Raw genomic sequence first — 7933 nt, 5'->3', positions numbered from 1 at the left:
GCCAACAAGGGGACTGTTGGGACTGAAGCAAGGTGAGCGAACGGTGGCAGACTATTCAATTGATTTTCGCACCACAGCCAGCCAAAGCAGTTGGAACAGTTCAGCCCTCTGTGATGCCTTCCTCCACGGTTTGGCTGACTATATCAAAGATGAACTGGTCTCACATGACACCCCCATCACCTTGGACGGGGTGATTGATTTGGCCATCCGCATTGACCTACGTATCCAGACCCGTCGACGAGAGAAGCGCCAAGGGGGGGCCCAACGCTCTCTTCCACCTCGTTCCCGTGGGGGTGCTGCAGCAGCCAACTCCACCCCACTGCATCAGCAGGTTGAGGATCCTGAACCCATGCAGTTGGGTCGCACCTCCCTCTCCCTGGAAGAGAGGGAGCGCCGCCGCAAGTCGAATCTCTGCCTCTATTGTGGGGCAGCGGGACACTACCTCTCCAGCTGCCCAGCAAAAGCCAGAGCTCACCAGTAGTTGGGGAGACCCTGGTGAGCTCAACTGCCTTGTCATCTCCCCGAAGCCGGAGACCTCTGCTCCAAGGCCGTCTTCTCCTTCCTGATGGCCCCCACACCTTGGCAATCTTCATTGACTCTGGGGCTGATGCCTGTATCATTAATGAGGAGGTGGTCCTTCAGCTGGGGCTCAAGCGGGTTCCTTTGCCTCATCCGGTTCCTGCTAGAGCCTTAGACGGACACATCTTGGGCACTGTCACGCATCAGACCTCTCCTGTTCACTTGCTGCTTTCTGGTAATCATCACGAGACAGTCCAGTTCCACATCCTAAGCTCTTCCTGCCTGCCTCTCATCCTGGGGTTTCCATGGCTCCGTCTTCACAACCCTCACATCGACTGGGTCACTGGGGCCGTTCTGGAGTGGAGCTCCTCCTGTCATCAAAGGTGCCTGCAGCATGCCTCAGCTCCACTTCACGCCTCCAGCTCCTGCTCCAGCCTTTCACCTGACCTCTCCGGGGTGCCACCTGAGTACCTTGATTTCCGCCAGGTCTTCAGTAAAGCCAGAGCCACATCTCTGCCCCCACACCGCCCCTACGACTGTGCCATAGATCTTCTGCCTGGTACCTCACCTCCCAAGGGGCGCCTGTACTCTCTCTCTGAGCCTGAGAGAAAAGTCATGGAGGCTTACATCAATGACTCCCTGGCTGCTGGCATCATTCGTCCTTCTTCATCTCCTGCAGGAGCGGGTTTTTTCTTCGTTGAGAAGAAGGACAAAACTTTGAGACCCTGCATCGACTACAGAGGACTGAATGATATCACCATAAAGAACCGCTACCCACTGCCACTCATCTCCACTGCCTTCGAACTGCTCCAGGGGGCCACCATTTTCTCCAAACTTGACCTGCGCAACGCCTACCACCTCGTCCGCATCAGAGAAGGAGATGAGTGGAAGACGGCATTCAACACCCCAACTGGACACTACGAGTATCTCGTAATGCCGTTCGGCCTTACCAATGCCCCTGCCGTCTTCCAGGCAATGATAAACGATGTGCTCAGAGACATGCTCAATCGATATGTCTTTGTTTATCTCGATGACATCCTCATCTTCTCCCGGTCCAAGGAGCAACACATCCACCATGTCCAGTCCGTCCTTCAGCGCCTCCTGGAGAACTCCCTGTATGTGAAAGCAGAGAAGTGTGAATTCCATGTCTCTTCAGTGTCTTTCCTGGGGAACATTGTGACACAAGGCAACATCCAGATGGACCCCGCCAAAGTCTCTGCTGTCACTTCCTGGCCTGTTCCTGAAAACCGCAAACAGCTTCAGCGTTTCCTGGGGTTTGCGAACTTTTACCGTCGCTTTATCCGCAACTACAGCTCAGTGGCAGCCCCTCTCACCGCCCTGACCTCCTCCAAAGTGCCCTTCCTGTGGTCACCTCAAGCTGCAGCAGCCTTCAAGATCCTCAAGGATCAGTTCACCTCATCACCCATCCTCCTGATGCCTGACTCTGAACGGCAGTTTGTGGTCGAGGTGGACGCCTCGGATGTTGGGGTGGGGGCTGTCCTGTCTCAGCGCTCTGGTACTGACCATAAGCTCCACCCCTGTGCCTTCTTCTCTCGCCGCCTGTCCCCTGCTGAGAGAAACTATGACATTGGCAACAGGGAATTGTTGGCAGTTAAGATGGCCCTAGAGGAGTGGCGCCATTGGTTGGAGGGCACCAAGGAGCCTTTTCTTGTATGGACCGATCACAAGAATTTGGAATATATACGCTCCGCTAAAAGACTTAACTCTCGCCAGGCCCGCTGGTCCCTGTTTTTTGCCCGTTTCAACTTCAGCCTCTCTTACCGTCCAGGGTCCCGCAATGTTAAGCCCGATGCCCTTTCCCGCCAGTTCCAGAGGACAGAGGAATCCGCTGATAAACCTGAGTCCATCCTTCCTACGTCTTGCCTTGTTGCCACATTGACCTGGGACATAGAGGAGAGGGTGAGAGCAGCCACAGAAGGACAGCCGGGTCCCAGCTCCTGCCCGTCTAACTGCCTTTTCGTCCCTCCAGCCTTGAGGTCAGATGTGCTACTATGGGCCCACTCCTCCAAGCTCTCCTGCCACCCGGGGGTTCAACGAACACGGCATGCCATTCTCCAACGCTTCTGGTGGCCCACCTTGCAGGAGGACATCCAGGAATTCGTCAGAGCCTGTCCAACTTGCAATCAACACAAATCCTCCCGCCGGCCTCCTGCTGGGCTGCTTCAACCTCTTCCTGTTCCTCATCGCCCATGGTCCCACATATCTTTGGACTTTGTTACTGGTCTTCCCACCTCTGATGGCCACACTGTCATCCTGACCATCGTGGACCGCTTCAGCAAGATGGTCCACTTTGTGCCTCTGCCCAAGCTCCCCACGGCTAAAGAGACGGCTCAGTTGGTCCTGCTCCATGTATTCCGCCTGCACGGCCTTCCCATTGATGTGGTGTCGGACCGTGGACCCCAGTTTTCGTCTGTGTTTTGGAGGGAGTTCTGCAGTCTGCTGGGTGCCACCGCCAGTCTGTCCTCTGGATTCCACCCCCAGAGCAATGGACAGACCGAACGCATGAACCAAGAACTGGAAACAGCCCTACGGTGCATGGCCTCCCAGAACCCCTCATCCTGGTCGTCACAACTACTGTGGGTTGAATATGCTCACAACTCCCTTGTCTGCTCTGCCACCGGCCTCTCTCCATTTCAGTGTGCATACGGCTATCAACCACCACTGTTCCCAGCCCTGGAGAAGGAGATTTCCTGCCCGTCCGTCCAAGCCTTCATCCGCCGCTGCCGCAGAACATGGCTCCAAGCTCGCTCCACCCTCCTTCGTTCCGTGGGTCGCTATTCTGCCACTGCCAACCGGCGCCGTACACCTGCACCTACCTACCAAGCAGGACAGCAAGTGTGGCTCTCCACCCGGGACATACCCCTTCGGGTGGAGTCAAGAAAGATGGCACCTAAGTTCATCGGGCCTTTCACGATCCAGAAGGTCATCAACCCAGTGGCAGTCCGGTTGAAGCTCCCGCGTTCCATGAGAGTTCACCCAACCTTCCATGTATCCAGGATTAAGCCAGTCCACAACAGTCCCTTGGTCCCTCCGGCACCACCACCTCCCCCTCCACATATCGTCGATGGTGGTCCGGTGTATGCAGTGCGGCGCCTGATTCGCTCTCGTCGGCGGGGTAGAGGTCTTCAGTACCTTGTGGACTGGGAGGGTTACGGCCCAGAGGAAAGGTCCTGGGTTCCCGCTCGCCATATTGTAGACCCCACCCTCGTGACCAACTTTCATCAGCAACACCCCGACCAGCCAGCCAAGGAGTCAGCTCGTCCAGGGACCCACATCTTGCCCCCGCCTGTTCGGGATGTTGGAGACCGTTCTACGTCAGGTGTCAGGGAAACCCTCCTCCAGACCCCCTCCACCCGCCCGGCTGAGGCGATGGACTTGTCTTGCTCCCAGGAGTTTTAGGCCCGCCTCCGTTGCCCCTCCTCCCACCCAGCTTGATGGCTTTTAGGATGTCGGGAGCCATCCCTCGAGGGGGGGGTTCTGTCACAGTCTGCTCTGCTACTTCCCTGCTCTGCTGCTCAGCCACACCCCTCAGCAGTCTAACAGCTCTCACCTGCTCCCCATCTCCAATCAAGCCAGTATATATGTAGGCAGCCTCACTCCACTCACTCTTTGCCAGATTGTCTTCGCTCCCATGCCTGACTCTCCAGCTCTTGTTTCCGGATTGCCTACCTGGTATCGACCCGATCTGCCCCCGGCCATCACCTCACGTCTCAGCCCCGGTAAATCTACCAGCCTTCTGTCCCCGACCACGAATATAGCCTGCCTGTTTCCTGTTCCTCGTCTGCCTGTGGCTGGTGGGCACTCAGCCTGTTCCTGCTCCACCAAGAGACCCACCTGGTCAGCTTCACCTCTCCAGCTCACATCCTCAGGTCTGCTGTGTGCCTGCTTAGAAATTGTTGAATAAAGACTGTTGAAAACTAACTACCTGGTTCGTTTTGTGCTGCGATTGGGTTCACTCCATACCCGTTACACCTCAGTAGCTGGACGCGACCCTGGACGGTCAGCTGTGACCCTTCTGAAGGTCACAGAGCTCTGATTTTTTGCATCAACAATCTCCTGTACAGTACGGACAACATACTAAAAGCTCGGCTCCCCAGCTCAAAGTATTGATGATTTTTCCTGGGAAATGTGCTTAAACAGCTCATTTTAAACACTCATCGTGACCTCTGACCCTTGTAAAGGTTGGACAGGTCTGTAATTGCACACAGTGGATGGGCATAGGTCCCTGATAAACCTATTAACGTTTCAGGCTTATAACCCAAAGATAGGTACCTGTGCGCTTTCATCTTGGCACCAGGGCATTGCTTTTTGAGCATTTTGGACACTTCTGAATGGCGCAGAGCTCTGAAATTTTGCAGTTACAATCTCCCTCACCCTCTGAACATAATTTAAAAAAAAAAAAAAACCCTTTAAAATGTTTTCTCCGTGTTTTCAAACTGAAAAAAAGTTATTTAACACTGCTTTGATTGATGTGACGTGACTGTCTGGCACGTGTTCGCCGCATGTCAAGCCCTTTGCGCACGGATTGATCACGTGATCCAGGTGATGGACTTGGGCATTTGATGAGCGCCAGCAGCAGTAGCAGCATCAGCGCAGCATCAGCAGCAGCATCACGCAGCAGCAGCTTCAGTGAGTATTCACTTTGATAGATAAATAGATAGACGGATAGATAAAATAAACATAAAAACATTCGGATGAAATAAAATGAAATAAATAAGAAAAAAACATAAATACCAAGCACACAAAAACTCTTTTTGAACTTTTTAAGACACCTTGCACTGTACAGTTCATCTAGGGAGGGAAGAGAGCAGCCAGCGAAAGTTTGAGTATTATTACACAGTAATATTTATATATATTTTATCCAATTTAATGCAGCAGCAGCAGCCGCGGGTGTGTGGCGCAGTCGGCTGTAATTTAGCTGCGTGATAAACGGTTTGTGACGCAGCGCAATTACGGCCGACTGGGACAAATTGAGGCCGTTTTCCTTTGAAAAGCTTGAGTGTTACTTTCTAATAACAATAATTATTATTACTATTGTCTATCTAAACTCTTTTAAAGTTAGATTTGATAAAAAAAATATAAACTCAAAGTTTAACTGGGATTTTTTCGACTGAAAATCCCTCAAAAACGTCATTTTAATACATATTATAATAAACCTGGTCTTTTGACTCACCTTTTAATGTAGTTTTGGTCAAGTTAGCCTATGTGGAGAAAAAAAAAGTCAGAGAGGCCAACAGCTGGTTGAGTCCACGGGAAAAGCAGCGGATTTTCACAGTGAAATAGTTCATTTATCCACATTTTATAAATGTAATGTCATATTTGTGCATATTAGAGATAAGCTGTGTGTATTTCATGACGTTTTAATGCATTTTTGTTAGTTAAACGTTTAATGTTAAAGTGCGTCATTTTGTGAGGACGCAGTAAAACACACAAACACACACACACACACACACATTCTTGTTCTTGGTAGTTTATGAGGACCTTGTGTGCTGTCTTACTGGAGACTGTAAACGGAATTGCCCCATTTTGGAGAAATAATGTTGTTGGATTAATTGATTGGTTGATTGACACACACACACACACACACACACACACACACACACACACACACACACACAGTTTATTCATTGTTGATTTTTTTCCCTGTTCCTTCTTTATCTTCATAGATGACCAAACCTAAAGTGCAGGGCAGATGCCCAATCTGCCAGAAGTCACTCAAGCTGGTGTCTAAACACCTTCGGGTGATTCATGGCCTCCAGAATGACAGAGAGCGGGTCATTCTTAATCAACTGGCCACCGGCCGGACCCCTATTCCTCCCGGTCCCTGCCCCACCCCCCTGTGCGCAAACCACCTCCTGCACCTGGAGAAACACCTGCGGAGCCACAGGGACGTCACCATGGCGAGGGCGGACAGGGAGGTAGCGGCCCTAAAGAAGAAAGCGGCCATTGTCCAGCTTGCTGACCTGCGGGCATCCAACCCAGTGCCTCCAATGGTCAGCAAGCTGGACATTGGAGTGGAAGAGGAGGAGGAGGAGCAGGCAGAGCAGGGCCCGAACCTCTGCCAAAAAAACACTTGCAAGAGTGTGCGGAAGCAGAACCGCACTCTTGTGAGAGAATTGGCAGAGGTTCGGGCCATCAACGCCGACCTCTGCGTGAGTAATTAAGAAATTATTCCCAAAATTTTACACTGCAGTCCTGTTTTGTCTTGCTGGTTGTTAATATCTTGTATTTTCTCCTTCTGACTGAGCAGCAGAAACTAGGCTCCAAGAGCCTTGGGGGCCAGCCCCAGGCCGGAGGCTCTGGGCTTCAGAGGCCCAGGCAGAGTGCCGCAGTTGTTCTTGTGAGTATTACCTAATGTGTATAGCTTTTGATTTCAGTTTACATTGACAACTCCACTACATGCAATTGTTATTTCTAACCCAACCAGGACTCAGAGGACAGCTCCTCAGAGGAGGAGGAGCAGCAGCAGCAGGTGACCCCCAAGGCCCCTGCCCGTGGCAAAGCCACCCCCAGGGCCACAGCAGCAGTTGCTGGGGTGAGTATTATCTAATGCGTATAGCTTTTGACTTCAGTTTACATTGACAACTCCACTACATGCAATTGTTATTTCTAACCCAACCAGGACTCAGAGGACAGCTCCTCAGAGGAGGAGGAGCAGCAGCAGCAGGTGACCCCCAAGGCCCCTGCCCGTGGCAAAGCCACCCCCAGGGCCACAGCAGCAGTTGCTGGGGTGAGTATTATCTAATGCGTATAGCTTTTGACTTCAGTTTACATTGACAACTCCACTACATGCAATTGTTATTTCTAACCCAACCAGGACTCAGAGGACAGCTCCTCAGAGGAGGAGGAGCAGCAGCAGCAGCAGGTGACCCCCAAGGCCCCTGCCCGTGGCAAAGCCACCCCCAGGGCCACAGCAGCAGTTGCTGGGGTGAGTATTATCTAATGCGTATAGCTTTTGACTTCAGTTTACATTGACAACTCCACTACATGCAATTGTTATTTCTAACCCAACCAGGACTCAGAGGACAGCTCCTCAGAGGAGGAGGAGCAGCAGCAGCAGGTGACCCCCAAGGCCCCTGCCCGTGGCAAAGCCACCCCCAGGGCCACAGCAGCAGTTGCTGGGGTGAGTATTATCTAATGCGTATAGCTTTTGACTTCAGTTTACATTGACAACTCCACTACATGCAATTGTTATTTCTAACCCAACCAGGACTCAGAGGACAGCTCCTCAGAGGAGGAGGAGCAGCAGCAGCAGCAGGTGACCCCCAAGGCCCCTGCCCGTGGCAAAGCCACCCCCAGGGCCACAGCAGCAGTTGCTGGGGTGAGTATTATCTAATGCGTATAGCTTTTGACTTCAGTTTACATTGACAACTCCACTACATGCAATTGTTAT

The sequence above is a fragment of the Pagrus pagrus genome, assembly GCF_965226575.1.
Source record: "Pagrus pagrus genome assembly, contig: HAP1_SCAFFOLD_82, whole genome shotgun sequence".
Taxonomy (NCBI): Eukaryota; Metazoa; Chordata; class Actinopteri; order Spariformes; family Sparidae; genus Pagrus; species Pagrus pagrus.
This window is presented reverse-complemented; position numbering follows the sequence as displayed.